Below are 22,475 nucleotides of genomic sequence, written 5' to 3'. Positions count from 1 at the left end.
GTCCTTTTGAGGACTGACTAATCCATCTGCAGAGATATAAGGCAGGCAGTGTATATAGGCAGAAAGGCAAGGTATATAGCAGACTGCAGTGCATATAAGCACAAGAGGCTCCATTCCATTTCTGCCTTCTGCTGCTGTTAGATATTTCTACAATTTTGTCCCTGGCATCCTTAGAAAGCGCTTTGGTCTTGGCCATGGTGGAGTGTTTGGAGCGTGAGTGATGGTGTGGACAGGTGTTTATATACAGGTAATAAGTTCAAACAGGCGCAATTAATACAGGTAATGAGTGCAGAGTAGGAGGGCTTCTTAAAGAAAAACTAACAGGTCTGTGAGAGCCAGAATTTTTGCTAGTTGGTAGGTGATCATCAAATGTTTATTTCATGCAATAAAATGTAATTTGATTATTTAGATTATTTAGAAATCATATAATGTGATTTTCTGTATTTTTTTTAGATTCTATCTCTCACAATTGTAGATAAAAACTGCAGACCTCACCATTCTTTGTAGGTTGGAAAGCTTGAAAAATCACATACTCGTCAGAGTCACTTCGGAATCAGGCAGAGTGGGGATAGGTGCTGCTGCGTCAGGGAGTGATTAGCTTGTGTATTAGGTAGTTTAGGGAGAAAAACGGTACATTACACATATCCATCTTAACAAACAGTCCTTTTCAGGACTAACTAATCCATCTGCAGAAATATCAGGCAGGCAGTGTATATAGGCAGGCAGGCAGGGTATATAGCAGACTGGAGTGCATATAGCACAAGAGGCTCCATTTCAATTCTGCCTACTGCTGCTGTTAGATATTTCTATACAAAGGCCCAGGTCTCAGGGGCCAGGAATACTTTTCTTTGGATGTTAATCCTCATTATTTGCTTAAAAAGCAATCCAGAGAACACCGTTTTTCTGTGCCATTTGCTTGTTGGCACTGCAGAATACAGCCAGGTCCTTTCCATATTACAGCGCTAGAAATCCAGATATTTAAAACTGTGTTTTCTCCGTCACACGGATCACATACACGTTGTCAGAAAATACTGCCATTTCTGGCCTGCATTAAAAATTTCTTTCAGTGGGTCAGTGAAGCAATTCACAGCAGTTTGCTGTTCAAACTACTTACCTACAGGCCAGGTATTTAAAACTCTGTTTTCTCCATCACACGGATCACATATATGTTGTCAGAAAATACTGCCATTTCTGGCCTCCATTAAAAATTTCCTTTATTGTGTCAGTGAAGCAATTCACACGAGTTTGCTGTTTAAACTACTTACCTACAGGCCAGGTATTTAAAACTCTGTTTTCTCTGTCACACGGATCACATATAAGTTTGCTCCAAACTCAGTCATTTGTAGTGAGCGTGGAAGATACTGTCCTCCATATAAAATTGGCAAGGCACGTGGCAAGGGACGGGGAACTGGACTTGATGGTAATGGTGCATGCAGAGTCCGAGGACAAGGCAGTGGGCAAGCTGAAATTGTGCCACAACAAACACATCTTCTCGCCTGACCTTCCTGTCCCAATTCCTATGGGACCGCAGCACACCACTATTGAACCCAGAGCAGTGTCAAAAGGTTGTTGGTTGGATAGCAGATAATGCTTCCAGTCACTTAGCCACCACCACCACCACCCTGTCTTCCACACGGTCAAGTCTCAGTAGCCATGAGTCTGGACCGCATTCCTCACCCTGATCCTCCTTCCTCCCACCATGCTGAGTGCCCAGAGACAACTGATCCCACACTTGGACACTCTGAAGAGCTGTTCACTTTTCCATTTATAAATTCGGGCCTTTCGCCTGGTCCACTTGAAGCGGGACAAGAGATCGCGTGTAGCGATGCCCAAATATTTGAGCAGCCACGGTCACACGAAGGCGACAGTGGGAAAGTGTCACAAGAGGTGGATGATGATGAGACACAATTGCCCGAAAGTCAGTAGGAGGACCAGGGTGCAGAAGTGGAAGACGAGGTGGTGGATGATATAGTAACTGACGCAACCAGGCAGGAGGACAAGCAGACCAAGGACAGCAGCACACAGGGGGAGGGAGGCAGAGCACATCAACAGGCAGGAAGAAGCAGTGTGGTGGCTGCAGATAGAAGGCAGGCAACCGTTCCCCATAACACCAACACGAAGGAAGTTGCCAGTACAACTGTTAGGTCTTCCCGAGTGTGGTTAATTTTTAAAGACTGTGCCGATAACCCCAAAAAGGCCATTTGCACTACCTGCCAGGCCAGCATCAGCAGGGGTGGCAAAACGACCAGCCTGACCACCGCCATCATGATCAGGCACATGGCGGCAAAGCACCCGACTTTGTGGGCCGAACCCTAGGGTCCAGGAACAGTGTCTGCAGGTGGCACCATTGCTTCTTCCGCTGTTGTGCATGCAAGCCAATCCCCTGTCCATGGTGCATGCGAAGATGCCTCCTACCCTGCACCTGTCGTTATGCACTCTCAAGTAGCAGCATCAGGAAGCACGTCCATGTCCTTGTCCCAGAGCAGCGTTCAGTTGTCCATACCCGAGTCCTCGGAATGCAAGCGCAAATATGCAGCCAATGCCCCACAGGCCGCACTACTAAATTCTCAAATTGCATGACTGCTTGAGCTGGAAATGTTACCTTTTAGGTTCGTGGAGACGGAAGCATTCCGCAACCTGATGGCGGCGGCCGTCCCTCGGTGCTCGGTCCCCAGCCGCCACTATTTCTCCTGGTGTGCCGTCCCCACATTACGCATGCACGTGTCCCAAAAGATTAGCCATGCCCTCAACAACGCAGTTACCGAGAAAGTCCACCTAACCACGGACACGTAGACAAGTGCTTTTGGCAGGGAAAATACATCTCGCTGACGGCACACTGGGTTAACATAGTGGAAGCCGGGACCAAGTCAGACTTTGGGATAGAATACGTCCTCCCAATGCCAAGGATTGCCGGCCCTAGGTCAATCAGGGTTGCCCCCATGGTCTATAGCTGCTGCACCTCATCCTCCTCAGCCTCCTCCTCCTCTTCAGCCTCCATCTCCGAAATGATCATATCAGTCACAAGCTGGAAGCACTGCAGCACTGCCTTGGCCAAGCGGCAACAGGCTGTGCTGAAGCTAATATGCTTAGGTGACAAACCGCACAATGCTGAAGAGTTGTGGACAGCTCTGAAAGAGCAGGCAGATCCGTGGCTCACACCGCTGGACACAGCCAGGCATGGTCGTGTGTGACAATGGATGGAACCTGGTGGTGGCTCTGAGGCGAGGCGAGCTCACACACGTACCATGCCTGGCCCATATGCTTAACCTTGTGGTTCAGCGGTTTCTCAAATCCTACCCTAAGCTACCGGATCTCCTTGTTAAAGTACGCCGCCTGTGTGCCCATTTTAGAAAGTCAGCTACAGCTTCTGCCGCCCTTGCCGTGTTTCAGCAGCATTTGCAGCTTCTGGCTCACAGACTGGTGTGTGAAGTCTCCACGCGTTGGAACTCTACACTGCAGATGTTGGAAAGGATTTGTGAGCAGAAGAGGGCAGTTGTTGAGTACCAGCATCAACAAGGCCATTGGAATTCAGTTCAGACTCCACATATAAGACCTCAGGAGTGGACATGGATGTCAAACATATGTACCATCCTCCAAAACTTTGAATACTCCACCAAGATGGTGAGCGGTGATGATGTCATAATTAGCGTCACCATCCCGCTTCTCTGTCTTCTGGTTAGTGGTCCCACTGGGCCACGAACCGAGAAGTGCCTGGAGGGGAGTGACTAGGGCCCTCGCCAGATCCAACCACGAACACACTGTGGCTTAATCGACTCCGTGGTCCGAGGAGGGACATAGGAGGTGGCCCAGGTGCTACTCCAGGTCAGACCCCAGTCACAACTGTTGACCCACACCGGGAAATGCAGGAACGGGCAGGTTTGGCTAGTATGCAGACAGGCGTGTACTGGCAGGCACGACTGGTATGCAGGCAGGTGGGTACTGGCAGGCACGGCTGTTATGTAGGCAGGTGGGTACCGGCAGGCACGGCTGGAATGCAGGCAGGTGGGTACCGGTAGGTATGGCTGGTGTGCAGGCAGGCACAGCTGGTATGCAGACAGGCGGGTGCTGGCAGGTAGGAAAACAGGCTGGATAGGGACAAGTATAGACTGGGATACAGGAACAGAGCCGCAGGTGCGATGGACAAGCAAAGCAGAGCAGAGCCACAGGCACGGAGGACAAGCAGAGCAGAACCGCAGGCGCGGAGGACAAGCGGAGCAGAACAGTACCGCAGAAGCGGAGGACAAGCGGAGCAGAACAGAACTGCAGACGCGGAGGACAAGCGGAAAAGAGCAGAGCAGAACTGCAGACGCAGAGGACAAGCGGAGCAGAGCAGAGCCGCAGGCATGGAGGACAAGCGGAGCAGAACTGCAGGCGCTGAGGACGAGCGGAGCAGAGCAGAGGAAAACCGCAGACGTGGAGGACAAGCAGAGCAGAACCACAGACGCAGATGACAAGCGGAGCAGAGCAGAACCGCAAATGCAGAGGACAAGTGGAGCAGAGCAGAACCGCAGATGCAGAGGACAAGCGGAGCAGAGCAGAGCGGAACCGCAGACTCGGAGGACAAGCGGAGCAGAGCAGAACCGCAGGCAAGGAGGACAAGCGGAACAGAGCGGAACCGCAGACGCGGAGGACAAGGGGAGCAGAGCAGGGCAGAACCGCAGATGCGGAGGACAAGCGGAGCAGAGCAGAACCGCAGATGCGGAGGACAAGTGGAGCAGAGCAGAACCGCAGACGCGGAGGACAAGTGGAGCAGAGCAGAACCGCAGAAGCGGAGGACAAGCGGAGCAGAACAGAACTGCAGATGCGGAGGACAAGCGGAAAAGAGCAGAGCAGAACCGCAGACGCAGAGGACAAGCGGAGCAGAGCAGAGCCGCAGGCATGGAGGACAAGCGGAGCAGAACTGCAGGCGCTGAGGACGAGCGGAGCAGAGCAGAGGAAAACCGCAGACGTGGAGGACAAGCAGAGCAGAACCACAGACGCAGATGACAAGCGGAGCAGAGCAGAACCGCAAATGCAGAGGACAAGTGGAGCAGAGCAGAACCGCAGACGCAGAGGACAAGCGGAGCAGAGCAGAGCGGAACCGCAGACTCGGAGGACAAGCAGAGCAGAGCAGAACCGCAGGCGCGGAGGACAAGCGGAACAGAGCGGAACCGCAGACGCGGAGGACAAGGGGAGCAGAGCAGGGCAGAACCGCAGATGCGGAGGACAAGCGGAGCAGAGCAAAACCGCAGATGTGGAGGACAAGTGGAGCAGAGCAGAACCGCAGACACGGAGGACAAGTGGAGCAGAGCAGAACCGCAGACGCGGAGGACAAGTGGAGCATAGCAGAACCGCAGACGCAGAGGACAAACGGAGCAGAGAAGAGCAGAACTGCAGACGCGGAGGACAAGCGGAGCAGAGGAGAGCAGAACAACAGGCTTGGAGGACAAGCGGAGGAGAGCGGATCCGCAGGCGCGGAGGACAAGCGGAGCAAAGCAGAGCGGAACCGCAGGCGTGGAGGACAAGCAGAGGAGAGTGGAACCGCAGGCGCGGAGGACAAGCGGAGCAGAGCAGAGCGGAACCGCAAGCACAGAGGACAAGTGGAGCAGAGCAGAGCGGAGCATAGCCGCAAGTGCAGGTAGCCAGGACAGGGCTCTGTTCACATGCAACAGACTGGGAAACACAGGAAGATAGCTAGAACACAGGAGGTAGATTCGGAGACAGGGAAATGGGACAAGCAGAACCAGATACACACAAGGTACTTGCAATGAAGTAGCGAGTGGACACAAAAACTCACAAACAGAAGTACAGAGACAATGAGTTGGAGTTAGGTGCAGGTTCAGACACTGCTGGAAAAGGGAAGAATCGGACATAGAGACAAGCAGGTAACGGGTAAGTACACAGTTCAGACAGAAACTGAACCTGGAACAAGATACTGGAACGAGCCTAGGTACTCAGCCCCCAAGGTGGCGGAAACAGACTAAAAGTCACAGATACAGGTAACGGGCCTGGGTACTCAGCCCCCAGGGTGGCAGAAACAGACAAGATACAGGACAGGACCTGGCAACTCAGTTGCACAGAACACACTGAAAGAAAGTGTTGCTCAGGCACCTCCTAATGGGTGGAGGGGGTTTAATTATGCAGTGACTCACAGAAATAGGCTGGGGACGCATTAGGACTGTGAACACTGTAACTTTAAGAATGAGGAAGTAACAGGGCCGCCACCCTAAGCAATCAGACAAGAGACAATGACACAGCAAGTATTAAGCAAAGTGTGCAGCCTGGACTGATAGGTAAGTTGGCAGTCTTGCATGGTGGGAGATGGTAAGCCATACCAGCACGCCGCCAGGGATGTTACAAAGAGGATGCATTGCAGGCGGAGCACGATGAGAAGGAGCAAGGAACCATACAAGGTGATTACACACAGCCAAGCCTCATCCCATCCCAACATGGATTGGGTGACAATGAGGAAGAAGAGGAGGAGGAGGAATAACAGGAGCTAGTTTCATGCACTATAGACGGTACTACCTGCACAGCTGTCATACCGTCTGTTCAGCAATGATGGCCAGAGGACAGAGAGGAGGAGGAGGAGGAGGAGGAGAGCATGGTCAGTCATTGTCTTGGTGAGGACACGGAAGTATTGCCTGTTAGTAGTCTGGCACGCATGGCTGAGATTATGTTAGGCTGCCTTTCCCATGAACCTCGCGTTCTCAAAATTTTGGGTGACAGTCATTACTGGTTGGTGACACTTCTTGACCCACGCTACAAGGAGAACTTTATATCTCTAATTCCTGAGGCGGACAGGTCTACAAATATGGGGCTGTACCAGAAGGACCTTGTTGCGGAACTATTAAAAAAATTTCCCATCTGTAAATGTTGGCGGCAGAGGGCACACTTCATTGGACAACCAAGGAGTACAGGCGAGAGAGACACAACTCTAATCCAGCAGAGGCAGGGGAACACTGACAAAGTTCTAGGAGAGTTTTCTCAGACCCTCCCATCGCACAAGCCCAGAGGCGCGGGATACTCTCACAAGTAGTGCAAAGTTTTGGAAGATGCTGAGGGAGTACCTTGCCGACCGTACCAACGTCCTCCGTGATTCCTCTGTGCCTTATAATTATTGGGTTTCCAAGCTGGATACGTGGAATGAACTGGATCTCTTTGCCTTGGAGGTCCAGGCCTTCCCTATCGCCAGCGTTTTATCAGAGCGGGTTTTTGGTGCAGCTGGTGGAATTATAACTGATAAGCGAATCAGCCTGTCAAATGAAAATGCTGACAGGTTGACTCTTATAAAAATGAACAAGGGCTGGATGGGGCCAGACTTCTCAACACCACCGAATGATAGCAGCCTAACAAACTCAAATCCAGTGTCTTTTCTAGGCTCTGTGTGTCTTTAAATTCTTAGTGGGGTTTTTCCTAAAATTTGTCAGCCTTTGGACTCACTGCATACCCTATAACTGTATAGCAGACTCTCTCCTTTCTAATGGGAATTTGTCATTACTGTGGCCCTGCTCTATGTGTCTTTAAATTCTTAGTGGGGTTTTTCCGAAAATTGGTCAGCCTTTGGACAAGACAGTCCCCTTGAAATAGGTGCATGAGGCACTGAAATGTGCGTAGGGGCACTGAATTGAACAGGGAAGCAAACTGAGAAGGTAACTTTTGCAATGATGTTATGCAATTGATAATTATGCTTAGATGCAATACGAGTTATTATGACTCTTTGTAGTGCTGCACTAATGGGCTGTGACTAGTTGATTTTTGGACTAGTTTTTGGTATACTCCAAGCATTCCTATCTCCTGACTGGAGACTTTTACTTCAATACATATTGATTAGTGTTGAGCGAGCATGCTCGACACTGCTCGGTACTCGCCCGAGCATCACGCTACTCGGGATGTTCGGCGAGCACCGAGCATTTCCGGGTTACTCGGGCGGGAGCTCAGGTCTCCGCCCTGCATGTTTGGCGCTCTTTACAGAGCCAATGAACATGCAGGGATTGCCAGCCAGTCACTGTAATGCTGCAGCCATGTTGGTTGTGGGCATTACATTGATTGGCTGGCCGCACAGCGTCACCTCGAGTATTTAAAACCGGGTGCCGCCATCTTGGACACAGACGGCTGGGATCAGACAGTGTAGGGACAGCGCTGCTGATTTAGGGAGAGATATATACTGCAAAATAGTTAGTGTAGGGTCTGTAAAGGCTGCCATATCAAACAAACAGTCCTTCTCAGGACTAATATTCATCCCAGATATCAGGCAGGCAGGCTGTATAGGAGACGTAGTGGTTATACCAGCAAATGCTGCCTTACAGTCCTGTGTGCTCCTGTTGCTGAAATTGCTGGACTTAGCTCCAGGTCTCGGGGGCCAGGAAAAATCCTTTTTTTTTCATCTAAATCCTCTTTTTTTTCCCTCCTTCACACTGTATAAATACCCGTCTTATTAACCTTTATGGTGTCCCCCCCCCCCCAAAAAAAAGGGTGTCTCTGATTTTTCAGACACAAATATATCTGTTGAAAATAGTCTGGTGTACGCTAAAGAAACAGAAGTGGGGTTTTGCAGTTCCACGGTTCAAACCTCTGTATTATCCTGCTTTTGGGCCATTTGTATCTAAAAAAAACAGTTTGAGTGTGTCGCTCACTGTTCAGCCGCAAATATATATATTTAAAAAAGTCTGCTATACACCAGTAAATTATAACTGTGGTTTTGTTGTTCCACGGTAAAAAATCTCTATTATCCTGCTTTTGGCATTTTGTGCCATAAAAAAAAAACTAATAGTGTCTCCCTGATTTTTTAGACACAAATATATCTGTTGAAAATAGTCTGGTGTAGGCCCGAGAAACTGAAGTGTGGTTTTGCAGTTCCACGGGTCAAATCTCTGTATTATCCTGCTTTTGGCATTTTTTGCCGTAAAGAAAAACTAATAGTGTCTCTGTTAGGAGTGCGGTTGCAAACACATTTAATAAATGGAACGCAACCGACCCCGGGGTCCGCAATGCAGCCTGGTGGACTGCTGCCAAACACTTTCCGGGTGGAAAGGAAAGCGACAAACTTAAATGTTAAACCCTTCCGTGCTTCTGCACACAAGAACGGATATAGCGGTTCGCTCTATCTCCGTTAACTGCACGGGAGAAGAGCGTCCGGGATAGCACCTACTTAACTGATAAACCACTCCGTGTTAAAGCACACGGAGCGGATTTAAGCGGTTCACACAATCTCCAAGAACCGCAGGGAGACATGCGACCGGGGGAAAAGCAGTTGCCCTGTCTTCAATACAGGCGCTGCGCAGAAGGAGTTGGCGCTAAGATGCGTGCGTGACTCACGCCGACGGATCCGTGCCCTCTGCCGGCATGCTACTGGACAGAGGAGTATTTCTCAATGTGGTCCACAGGTGTCTACAGGGAGTAGGACGTCTGCAGGCTGCTCGGGGTGTAAGGCGACCCCCTCTGACAGAGCCAGACTGCTAGGCGAAGCTACCTGCTTACTTTCACTAGCCTGCCTACTTTCACTAGACCTGCGTGAGGAAACTAGATGTGGAGCACAGTCGTCCACACAACAGCATCATGCTCAATGATCCGAGCACGCCGCCATGTTTGTGGGCGGGCCTTTTAAAGACTAAGCCCTGCCCACCGACGCGCCATTGGTGACGTTACCCGTGGACCAATCAGGCGGTGCCAGGTCACCGGGTCAGGTGGGTGCCAAACCACCAATCACGATCCGCCAGGTCACGGGCATGCTCAGTACGGCGAATCCTGGACTTAAACTCCAAGCGCCCTGTCTCCCTCTGCAACCTATGCTTAACCTTGCAAGGTGTCAATACATGGGAGACAATCTGTATGTCTTGTGGACCAGCTAGGTGTTGGGGCTGATGATGATGCTGAACAGCATAAGCCCTGGCTGGACTGAAATGGGAGATCACAGAAGGTCTTGGACCCATTTCAAATCCAGAACCAGACTGACGCCTAACATTATTCCCCCCTCTAACATCCCCCTCCACTTGACGCTCATTTTCCTCCATGATCCGGGGGGCAAGGATGTGGTCACAGAGAGGATTCACGAAACTGTGACCCCTCCGGTGAACAGGATACCCGTTTTTAGGGCGGGAAGCAGGATGGCAAGAAGTGACAACTGCTTCTCTATGTGTGGGATCCTTCACGGGTGACAGAGAGAAAGGACCCGCCAGTCTCTGGCGAAAAGATTTATCTCTCGCACAGACGGGACACGCGAGAACAAAGTCCTTGACGTCCTGGCGCCACCGGGCCACCAATAGGACAGTTGAAGGGACTTAGTGGTACGTTTGACCCTCCGGTGAGCTCCGGTTCTAGGGGCATGAGCCCAGGAGAGCACCATACTCCGTAGTTTAAGGGAAACAAACGTCCTCCCCGACGGAACCGGGTTGGAGGACAGTGCAGCCACCCTCTCTTCCTGAGAGTTTTTTGCGACATAATCTGACAAGACCCGGGTCCTGGAAACAGACAAGGAATCTGTACCGGATGTCGCAATGATAGGAGGATCAGAGACTACCCTCCGGGTGACTTTGACCAAACACTGAGATGCACAATTCTCACTCCAGGAAGAAATTATCCCCGTATTCCAGTCAATGTGTGGAGTATGACAACGTAACCAGGCGAGACCCAATAACACCTCGTCTAATCCACCGGGAATATTAAGAAAAGAGATAACCTCCCGGTGGCCCTGAGGAAATGACATGGTGAGAGGGATCGACTGATGGGTGATTTGCACATCCAGGAGTGAACCATTGGCAACGCTAATGTTCATTGGACTAGAGAGTAGCTCAATGGGAATGGCATGCCTCTGGGCAAATGTAGATGATAAAAAATTGCCCTCAGCACCAGAGTCCACCCACGCCTTGGCAGTAACTGCAGATTTACCAAAGGACAATGTCATATTATATGATAACTTGGAGGAAGAAGTCCCGGAATTTAATATACCGCCACCAACGGTGGTAAGACCTACTCGTTTTACCGACTGCTTGGAACCCTTATTTACGGGGTGCTCCAAGAGATGTGCAGGTCGGGAACGAGAGGGACTACACTCAGTCCGGGATAAATCCATAGCCTCAGGCTCCGTGTCGAGAGTCTTGGGTTTGGATCTAAAGACGCCTGGTGCCAATACATGGGAGACTATCTGTATGTCTTGTGGCCCAGCTAGGCGTTGGGGATGATGATGATGCTGAGCAGCATCAGCCCTGGCAGGACTGAAATAGGAGACCACAGAAGGTCCTGAACCCATTTCAAATCCAGAACCAGACTGACACCTAACAGTCTCCCTGATTTTTCAGACACAAATATATCTGTTGAAAATAGTCTGGTGTAGGCCCGAGAAATAGAAGTGTGGTTTTGCAGTTCCACGGTTCAAATTTCTGTATTATCCACTTTTGGGCCATTTGTATCTAAAAAAAAACAGTTTGAGTTTGTCGCTCACTGTTCAGCCGCAAATACATATTTTTTAAAAAAAGTCTGGTATACCCCAGAAAACAGTAACTGTGGTTTTGCTGTTCCACAGTAAAAAATCTCTATTATCCTGCTTTTGCCATTTTTAGCCGTAAAAAAAAAAATAATAGTGTCTCCCTGATTTTTCAGACACAAATATATCTGTTGAAAATAGTCTGGTGCTGGCCTGAGAAATAGAAATGTGGTTTTGCAGTTCCATGGGTCAAATCTGTATATTATACTGCATTTGGCATTTTTTGCCGTAAAAAAAAAACTAATAGTGTCTCCCTCATTTTTCAGACACAAATATATCTGTTGAAAATAGTCTGGTGTAGGCCCGAGAAATAGAAGTGTGGTTTTGCAGTTCCACGGTTCAAACCTCTGTATTATCCACTTTTGGGCCATTTGTATATAAAAATAAACAGTTTGAGTGTGTCGCTCACTGTTCAGCCGCAAATATATATATTTAAAAAAGTCTGGTATACACCAGTAAATTATAGCTGTGGTTTTGCTGTTTCACGGTAAAAAATCTCTATTATCCTGCTTTCGGCATTTTTTGCCGTAAATAAAAACCGTAATAGTGTCTCCTGATTGTTCAGACACAAAAATATCTGTTGAAAATAGTCTGGTGTAGGACCAAGAAATAGAAGTGTGGTTTTGCAGTTCCATGGGTCAAATCTCTGTATTATCCTGCTTTTGGCATTTTTTGCCGTGAAGAAAAACAGTAATAATGTCTGCTGATTGTTCAGACACAAATATATCTGTTGAAAATAGTCTGGTGTAGGCCCGAGAAAGAGAAGTGTGGTTTTGCAGTTCCACGGGTCAAATCTCTATATTATCCTGCTTTTGGCATTTTTTGCCGTAAAGAAAAACTAATAGTGTCTGCCTGATTTTTCAGACACAAATATATCTGTTGAAAATAGTCTGGTGTAGGCCCGAGAAATAGAAGTGTGGTTTTGCAGTTCCACGGGTCAAATCTCTGTATTATCCTGCTTTTGGCATTTTTTGCCATAAAGAAAAACTAATAGTGTCTCCCTGATTTTTCAGACACAAATATATCTGTTGAAAATAGTCTGGTGTAGGCCCAAGAAATAGAAGTGTGGTTTTGCAGTTCCACGGGTCAAATCTCTGTATTATCCTGCTTTTGGCATTTATTGCCATAAAGAGAACAGTAGTAGTGTCTCCTAAATGTTCAGACACAAATATATCTGTTGAAAATAGTATGGTGTAGGCCCGAGAAATAGAAGTGTGGTTTTGCAGTTCCACGGTTCAAACCTCTGTATTATACACTTTTGGGCCATTTGTATCTAAAAAAAAACAGTTTGAGTGTGTCGCTCTCTGTTCAGCCGCAAATATATCTATTTAAAATTGTCTGATATACCCCAGTACACCATAACTGTGGTTTTGCCATACCACGGTAAAAAATCTCTATTATTCAGCTTTTGGTATTTTTTCCGTAAAGAAAAACTGTAATAGTTTCTCCTTGATTGTTCAGATTGTTTAAAAGAGTCGGGTGTAGGCCAGAGAAATAGAACTGTGGTTTTCCTCTTCCACAGTTCTAATCTACTTTTTATTACCCTTTTTCCATTGATAGTGCGAGTGTAAGCTATTTTAATTCCTTTACAATGGGCAAGGTGTGTGGCAAGGGACGTGGAACAGGACGTTCTGGTGATGGAGCGTGCAGAGTACGGGGCCGTGGCCAAGGTGAAAATGTGCCACAACCAAAAGCCACATCTTCTCGCTCCCACTTCTTAACCGAATTACTAGGGAAGCACAGAACAACACCAGTATTGCGAACTGATCAGTGTGAACAGGTTATTAATTGGATAGCAGATAATACTTCCAGTTACCTGGGCACCACCACCTCCGGTCTGTCTTCCACACAGTCAACTCTTAAAAGCCGTGAGTCTCAACCGCATTTGACGCGCCCCCTGGGCCAGTGTTGTTAGGGATACCCGGAGCCGGATCAGATGGGGGTTGTAGTCTCCGAGTGGCTGTGACCCGGTCCGTGCCCAGGGTGTCAAGCTCAGTGTGTGGCAGTCCTTACTGATGTTACTAAAGTTCTTTATGTCGACTACGCCACCCGTTGAATTGCGGTCACTACGGCCGCCGCTGCAGCAGGGTCCGCTGAGGCTGATGGTGTTTGTGCAGCCCAGGTAGTATAACCCCCAACGGGAGGGGTATAGCCTCAGGGGGTCAGGTGCAGAGGATGGTGGTTGTGGAGGTGCAGTGAGGATGGTAATGAGAGTCAGAGTCGGGCTGTGCAGTTCAGGGTTTGTTTACTTACTGCTGTTCTTGTACCGGTCACTCCGGCCTTGAGTGACCACCCGAGCCGTGCTGCGTCCACCAGGTCCTGGACTCGGCCTACCCCCAAGTAGTTCTGGAGCGTGGTTCTGAGCTCCCTTTCTGTCCTGTCCTCGTCTCTGGCCTTCCCCACCAGGGATCCACCTATGTCCGGCTCCCTCGGGCCTCTTGGTGGTAAACCCTTGTCTCTGGGTTCCCTGACCCTATGCGTGGTCTGCCTTCCGGGTGGATTTAGTGGGTGATCGTGGCAGATCGATCCTGCCCACGACCTCCGGTTCCTGGCTAAGGTGTGCTGTAGCCTCTGCCAGCTTGGGATCCGGTACCCTGTTGCCAACTCTTCACCCTCTGGTCTAATTTGGGCTCTTGGAGTTCCTTCTTTCTCCCCCTCTGGGTCTTTCGTTCTCCTCTCTCACTCTTGGCTCTGGGGCTGCTCTGCTCCTCTGCTTTCTTCCACTGCTCTGCAAAGTCTGATGTCTCACTGACTGACTGTGGCTGACTGACCCTGATCTAAGATGGTGCCCACCTTATATACTCCCTCTATGTGTGAGCTCAGGTGACCAGCACCCAATGAGCTCCTAACTTTACCCAGGCTGCTCCCCCTATCTGCCCCTACACTACTGGGATGTACCACCCCCCTCCCACTCCAGCCAAGGACAGACTCGGTCATACCTGCACATTATTAAGTGGGAGTACCATTGGTCTGTCCTCCGGAAATGGGATGTGTGTAGTGCATGCAGCCTTCTGAGCTCAGCTCCACACTCCATCCTTACCCGGGAGTGGAATATCACACCTCTGGGTTGAGGTGCAATACCCCTGTAGCAGCCGAATCCTCAGGGTGCTACATTCCCCCCTGGTAAATCACAGCACGTCCTCGGGCTGTAAGATATAAAAAACACCAAAACATACAATTTTTGCATAAACAACATAATAAAACATCATATATATATCAGCATAAACTTTTCATATAAACTTTCTTATCTTCTGGTTCCTCCGGTCACGGTGCAACTTGTGACCGGGTAAAGTGCGACAGTCTCTCTTGGAATAAAACAGTTTCCTATAAAACCGGTAGGGGGCGCTTTAGGAAGCGCAACTATATACAAGGGGATATGGCCGCTCTCAGTCCTCGGCCAGGTATTAGGAAAGGGATGACCGCTCTCAGTCCTCGGTCAGTGGGAATAGGGACACACGGGGTTAACAGTTCACTTTTGGCTGGTCCCAACGGGGACTATATTTTAACTAGAACAGTTCTTATACCCTGACGGGTAACTTTATACAGTCTCTCTCTACCGTACTTCAACGACGGCGTCCTCCTGCTCTTTCTTTGTGGACAGTTTCAGTTTCAGACCCGTTCGGGCACGTATGCTGGGCAAATAGATTTTCACCCAGGTGCGGCACTCTAGATGTTGAGGGCGCGTTGATGGTAGCGGCGCCCGGGTCGACCAGGCCTTGCGACCAGGCTTGGGGCACCCTAAAGGCAAAGGGCACCGTAAGAACGGCGGCGCCCTGTGTTACTTGGCCCTGCAACCAGGCCGGTGGCTCCGCGGAGGTAGGGGGCGCTGTTGGTATTGCGGCGCCCGGAGGTACTAGGCCTTGCGACCAGGCCGGGGGCTCCGCGGAGGTAGGGGGCGCTGTTGGTATTGCGGCGCCCGGAGGTACTAGGCCTTGCGACCAGGCTGGGGGCTCCGCGGAGGTAGGGGGCGCTGTTGGTATTGCGGCGCCCAGGGGTACTAGGCCTTGCGACCAGGCCGATGGTACTTCCTGCTTGGCCACGCCCGGGGTCGAGGCGTGTGACGTCACAGGGGTCGCGGCTTCCGTTTGAGGCCTAGTCTGCGCCGGTGACGTTGCAGCGACGGGCACGGCAGGGGATACTTCGGGCTCTGCGATGGGGAGCTGGGGCAGGTACGCGGTTTCCCGGCTCGGGGTAGTGACGTCCCCTTTACCTGCCTCCATTCGTTCGGCTCCCTTCTCGGCGCCGTCTCCGGCCTTCAGTCCTCCTGCGCCATCCTCAGAGGCGGTCTGTCTCCTCATCTCGGGTGGCGTGCTCCGCTGACGAGTCTCGGTCTGCTGGGCCATCTCTCGGCTCCACTCCGCCAACGTCTCTCGTTGCACCCGGGCCATCCTCCGTGCGAGGCCCTCCAACGCGGTCTGTGCACACTCCTGGTCTCGGGGGAGCTGTGCTAGGATCTCCAGCAGGCCTTCTGGAGTGGCGACCTGCAACAGGCTCCTGACCACTGGGTCGGTGCTGCCTGGAGTGGCGGCCCGCATCAGGCTCCTGACCACTGGGTCGGTGCTGCCTGGCTCTCCCTCCATCTCCGGGTAGGCTCTTTCTGGACTCTCTTCCAGACGTCTTGTCTCCGGGTGCGCTCTCTCCAGACTGCTCCAGGCGACACCCATCTTTGTTCTCTTCTTCTGTCTCCGCCCACATCGAGGGTGGTCCCGGGGCAACTTCAGTTCCAGGGGCAGTTCTCTTACGCTGATGGACACTTCCAGCATCACAGTCTCTGTTGGTGGGCGCGGTTTCCGCTTTTGGCGCCATTCTTCGACCTGGCCCACGATGGGAGGTGGCCTTTTGCCACCCTCTGGCACGCCCATAATGGCGTCCGCTCTTCCAAGGCGGGAAATCTTTGGAAATGGCGGGAATCGTCTCCCAGTGGCGGGAAACTCCATGGATGGCGGGAAAAAGCTGCGAATGGCGGACAACCGGCGGGAAACGACCTGTGATGGGGCCCGATGGCGGGGACCCTCCGGAACCGGCAGGAGACTTCTTTTTAAGGTATCGATGTACTTTTCTTCAGGCACGCAGTACCCGGTTGTTGCGGGCACGTTATCCTGCCGACTACGCCAAAGTTGACGCGCCCCCTGGGCCAGTGTTGTTAGGGATACCCGGAGCCGGATCAGATGGGGGTTGTAGTCTCCGAGTGGCTGTGACCCGGTCCGTGCCCAGGGTGTCAAGCTCAGTGTGTGGCAGTCCTTACTGATGTTACTAAAGTTCTTTATGTCGACTACGCCACCCGTTGAATTGCGGTCACTACGGCCGCCGCTGCAGCAGGGTCCGCTGAGGCTGATGGTGTTTGTGCAGCCCAGGTAGTATAACCCCCAACGGGAGGGGTATAGCCTCAGGGGGTCAGGTGCAGAGGATGGTGGTTGTGGAGGTGCAGTGAGGATGGTAATGAGAGTCAGAGTCGGGCTGTGCAGTTCAGGGTTTGTTTACTTACTGCTGTTCTTGTACCGGTCACTCCGGCCTTGAGTGACCACCCGAGCCGTGCTGCGTCCACCAGGTCCTGGACTCGGCCAACCCCCAAGTAGTTCTGGAGCATGGTTCTGAGCTCCCTTTCTGTCCTGTCCTCGTCTCTGGCCTTCCCCACCAGGGATCCACCTATGTCCGGCTCCCTCGGGCCTCTTGGTGGTAAACCCTTGTCTCTGGGTTCCCTGACCCTATGCGTGGTCTGCCTTCCGGGTGGATTTAGTGGGTGATCGTGGCAGATCGATCCTGCCCACGACCTCCGGTTCCTGGCTAAGGTGTGCTGTAGCCTCTGCCAGCTTGGGATCCGGTACCCTGTTGCCAACTCTTCACCCTCTGGTCTAATTTGGGCTCTTGGAGTTCCTTCTTTCTCCCCCTCTGGGTCTTTCGTTCTCCTCTCTCACTCTTGGCTCTGGGGCTGCTCTGCTCCTCTGCTTTCTTCCACTGCTCTGCAAAGTCTGATGTCTCACTGACTGACTGTGGCTGACTGACCCTTATCTAAGATGGTGCCCACCTTATATACTCCCTCTATGTGTGAGCTCAGGTGACCAGCACCCAATGAGCTCCTAACTTTACCCAGGCTGCTCCCCCTATCTGCCCCTACACTACTGGGATGTACCACCCCCCTCCCACTCCAGCCAAGGACAGACTCGGTCGTACCTGCACATTATTAAGTGGGAGTACCATTGGTCTGTCCTCCGGAAATGGGATGTGTGTAGTGCATGCAGCCTTCTGAGCTCAGCTCCACACTCCATCCTTACACGGGAGTGGAATATCACACCTCTGGGTTGAGGTGCAATACCCCTGTAGCAGCCGAATCCTCAGGGTGCTACACATACTCCTCCTCACCCTGATGCTCCTTCCTCCCACCATGCCGAGTGTCATCAGATAGCAACTGATCCCACACTTGGACACTCTGAAGAGCTGTTCACTGGTCCATTTCCAGATTTGTGCCGCTCGCCTGCTCCGCTTGAAGTGGTGGAAGAGGGGATCCCATGTAGCGATGCCCAAATATTTGAACAGCCACGGCCACAGGAAGTCGATGCTGGCAATTTGTCATAAGAGGTGGACGATGACGAGACACAATTGCCAGGAAGTGAGGAGGAGGATCGTGGTGCACAAGTGGAAGAGGAGGAGGTGGTGGATGATCTAGTAACTTACCCAACGTGGCAGGAGGACATGCAGAGCAAGGCCAGCAGCACACAGGGTGAGGGAGGCAGAGTACCCCAACAGGCAGGAAGAAGCAGGGTGGTGGCCGCACACAGAAGGCAGGCAACAGTTCCCCGTAACACCAACACGAGGGACGTTGCCAGTACAACCTGTAGATCTTCCAGAGTTTGGAATTTTTTTAAAGACTCAGCTGATAACCCCAAAAAGGCCATTTGTACCACCTGCCATGCCAGCATCAGCAGGGGTGACAAAACTACCAGCCTGACCACCACCAGCATGATCAGGCACATTGCAGCAAAGCACCGGCCTTTGTGGGGTGGACCCCAGGGTCCATGACCAGTGTCAGCGGGTGTCACCACTGCTTCTTACACTGTTGTGCGTGCAATAGCACCCCCTGTTGTGTGTGCAAGGCATACTGCATGCAAAGATGCCCCCTTATCTCAGTCTTCACTTGTTCTGGCAGTTTCTCAAAAAACAGCATCAACGTCCACGTCCACGTCCCACCCCAGCGTTCATATATCCATATCCCAGACCATTGAACGAAAGCGGAAATTCGCAGCTAACGCCCCACAGGCCACAGTCCTAAATTCGCACATTTCACGACTGCTTGCATTGGAAATGATGCCTGTTACGCTGGTGGAGATGGAATCCTTCCGCAACCTTATGACAGTGGCCATCCCTCGGTACTCGGTCCCCAGCCGACACTATTTTGCCCGGTGTGCCATCCCCGCACTACACAAGCACGTGTCCCAAAACATCTGCCGTGCCCTCAACAACGCAGTTACTGGGAGAGTCCACCTGACAACGGACACGTGGACAAGTGCTTGTGGCCAGGGATGGTACATAATCCTGATGGCACACTGGGTAAACATAGTGGAAGCCGGGACCCAGACGGACCTTGGGACGGAACACATCCTCCCCAAACCGAGGATTACGGGCACTATGCCAGTCAGAGTTGCCCCCACAGTGTACAGCTCCTGCGCATCCTCCTCCTTCTCATTATGTTCTGCCTCCATCTTAGATATCACCACATCAGTTACCAGCTGGAAGCACTGCAGTACTGCCTCCACCAAGCGCCAACAGGCTGAGCTGAAACTCATAAGCTTAGGTGAGAAACCTCACACTGCTTGTGAGTTCTGGACAGCTGTGAAAGAGCAGGTAGATCTGTGGCTGAGACTGCTGAACCTACATCCAGGCATGGTCGTGTGTGACAATGGCCGTAATCTGGTGCCGGCTCTGAGGCGAGGTGAGATCACCCACGTACCATGCCTGGCTCATGTCCTTAACCTCGTGGTTCAGCGATTTCTTAAATCGTACCCCGAGTTGCCAGATCTGCTCATCAAAGTACGCCGCCTGTCAGCTCATTTTCGCAAGTCGGCTACGGCTTCCGGCGCCCTTGCTGTGTTGCAGCAGCGTTTGCAGCTTCCGTCTCACCGACTGGTGTGTGATGTCCCCACACGTTGGAACTCTACCCTCCACATGTTGCAAAGGATTTGTGAGCAGAAGAGAGCAGTTGTGGAGTACCAGCTGCAACAAGGCCGTCGATATTCAGGTCAGACTCCGCACATAAGACCTCAGGAGTGGACCTGGATGCCTGACATATGTACCATCTTGACAAACTTTGAGGAGTCCACCAAGATGGTGAGTGGCGATGATGCCATCATTAGCGTCAGCATTTCACTTGTCTGTCTTTTGCAACACTCTCTGCAGAGAATTAAAGAGGAGGCATTGCAGCCAGAGTATGATGAGATGGATCAAGTAGCCGTAGCGGGCGATTACACACAGCCCAGCCTCATCTCATCCCAATGTGCATTGGGGGACAACGAGGGAGAGGAGGAGGAGGAGGAGGAAGAACAGGAGCTTGTATCATGTGCTGTAGACGGTAGTACCTGTACAACTGTCATACCATCGGTTCAGCGTGGGTGGCCTGAGGACAGGGGGGAGGAGGAGGAGGAGGAGGAGAGCATGGTCAGTCGTCATCTTGGTGAGGACAAGGAAGTCTTGCCCGTTACCAGTCTGGAACGCATGGCTGACTTTATGTTACGTTGCCTTAACCGTGACCCTTGCGTTATCAAAATATTGGGTGACAGTCATTACTGGTTGGTGACACTTTTAGAAATCCGCTACAAGGAGAACTTTCACTCTCTAATTCCTGATGTGGAGAGGTCTACAAAAATGGGGCAGTACAAGAAGGCCCTCGCTGCAGAACTGTTAAAAAATTCCCATCTGAACATGCTAGCGGCAGAGGTCACAGTTCGTTGCCCGAGAGAGATGCAACTCCAATCCAGCAGAGGCAGGGGAACACTGTCAACGTTCTGGGACAGTTTTCTAAGACCCTCCCTTCGGACAGACCCTGAGGCGCGGGCTACTCTCACAAGGAGTGGAAAGTTTCAAAAGATGGTGAGGGAGTACCTCGCCGACCGTACCAGCGTCCTATGTGATTCCTCTGTGCCTTTTAATTATTGGGTATCCAAGCTGGAAACTTGGAATGAACTCGCTCTGTACGCCTTGGAGGTCCTGGCCTGCCCTGCCGCTAGTGTGTATAAGAGCGTGTTTTAAGTGCCGCTGGGGGAATTTTAACTGATAAGCGCACTCGCCTGTCAACTGACAATGCTGACAAGCTGACCCTTATCAAAATGAACAAGGGCTGGATTGGGCCAGACTTCTCATCACCACCAAATGACAGCAGAGTAACATAAAGTCAAATCCACTGTGTTATTTCGGGAGGTGTATTCACATGCACCACTTCACACCCACACATGGGTATACGCTTCCTCATTTCTGCAGTTTTATGTTCTTCTCCTCATCCTCAGCCTCCACCACCACTATACTACCAGGGTGACTGTGGTCCGTGTTGCCATTATTGAAAGTTTATCCGTCCTTATTTTTGTCAGCTTTTGCTTGGAAGGCATAAGCAAAGACTGTGGGAGACCGACTCCCCGATAATGGGAATAATATTTTTAAGATGCTGTACTGTATAGCTCTTCCAAGGGGCATTCAAACAGTCTTGTTAAGCTACTGGGACCTCCACGTCTCTTCCAAGGGGCATTCAAACCATCTTGTTAAGCTACTGTGAACTCCACCACTTTTCCAAGGGGCATTTAAACCGTCTTGTTAAGCTACTGGGACCTCCACGTCTCTTCTGAGTGGCATTAAAAGCGTCTTGTTAAACCACTCTGAACTCCACAGCTCTTCCAAGGGGCATTGAAATGTTGTTTTTAATTAAATCAAAACCTCCACGACTCTTCGAACGGACATTGCATTTCCTCCTAATTTTTGGCAGCTTTTGCTTGGAAGGCATAAGCAAAGACTATGAGAGACCCACTCCCCAATAATGGGAATAATGTTTGTAATATGCTGTACTGCATGGCTCTTGTAAGGGGCATTGCAAGTTCCTCCGTCCTAATTTTTGGCAGCTTTTGCTTGGAAGGCATAAGCAAAGACTATGGGAGACCCAATCCCCAATAATGGGGATAATGTTTGTAATATGCTGTACTGCATGGCTCTTGTAAGGGGCATTGCAAGCTCCTCAGTCCTAATTTTTGGCAGCTTTTGCTAGGAAGGCATAAGCAAAGACTATGGGAGACCCACTCCCTAATAATGGGAATAATGTTTGTAATATGCTGTTCTGTATGGCTCTTGTAAGGGGCATTAAAACCGTATTGTTAAGCTACTGTGACCTCCACCACTTTTCCAAGGGGCATTAAAACCGTCTTGTTAAGCTACTGTGACCTCCACGTCTATTCTGAATGGCATTAAAAGCGTCTTGTTAAGCTACTGGGACCTCCACGTCTCTGCTGAGGGGAATTAAAAGCATCTTGTTAAGCTACTGGGACCTCCATGTCTCTACTGAGGGGCATTAAAAGCATCTTGTTAAGCTACTGCGACCTCCACCAGTTTTCCAAGGGGCATTCAAACCGTCTTGTTAAGCTACTGTGACCTCCACTACTTTTCTAAGGGCCATTAAAACTGTCTTCTTAAGCTATTGGGACCTCCACGTCTCTTCTGAGGGGCATTGAAACCATCTTGTTAAGCTACTGGGACCTCTACGTCTCTTCCAAGGGGCATTCAGACCATCTTGATAAGCTACTGGGACCTCCACCTCTCTTCTGAGGGGCATTAAAAGCGTCTTGTTAAGCTACTGCGACCTTCACCACTTTGCCGAGGATCATTAAAAGCGTCTTGTTAAGCTACTGTGACCTCCACCACTTTTCCAAGGGGCATTAAAACCATCTTGTTAAGCTACTGGGACCTCCACGTCTCTTCCGAGGGACATTAAAAGCGTCTTGATAAGCTACTGCGACCTCCTCCTCTTTTCCGAGGGGCATTAAAA

This window comes from Phyllobates terribilis, unplaced genomic scaffold (genome assembly GCF_046119375.1).
Source record: "Phyllobates terribilis strain yellow unplaced genomic scaffold, ASM4611937v1 Scaffold_9__5_contigs__length_417890890, whole genome shotgun sequence".
Classification (NCBI taxonomy): Eukaryota; Metazoa; Chordata; class Amphibia; order Anura; family Dendrobatidae; genus Phyllobates; species Phyllobates terribilis.
This window is presented reverse-complemented; position numbering follows the sequence as displayed.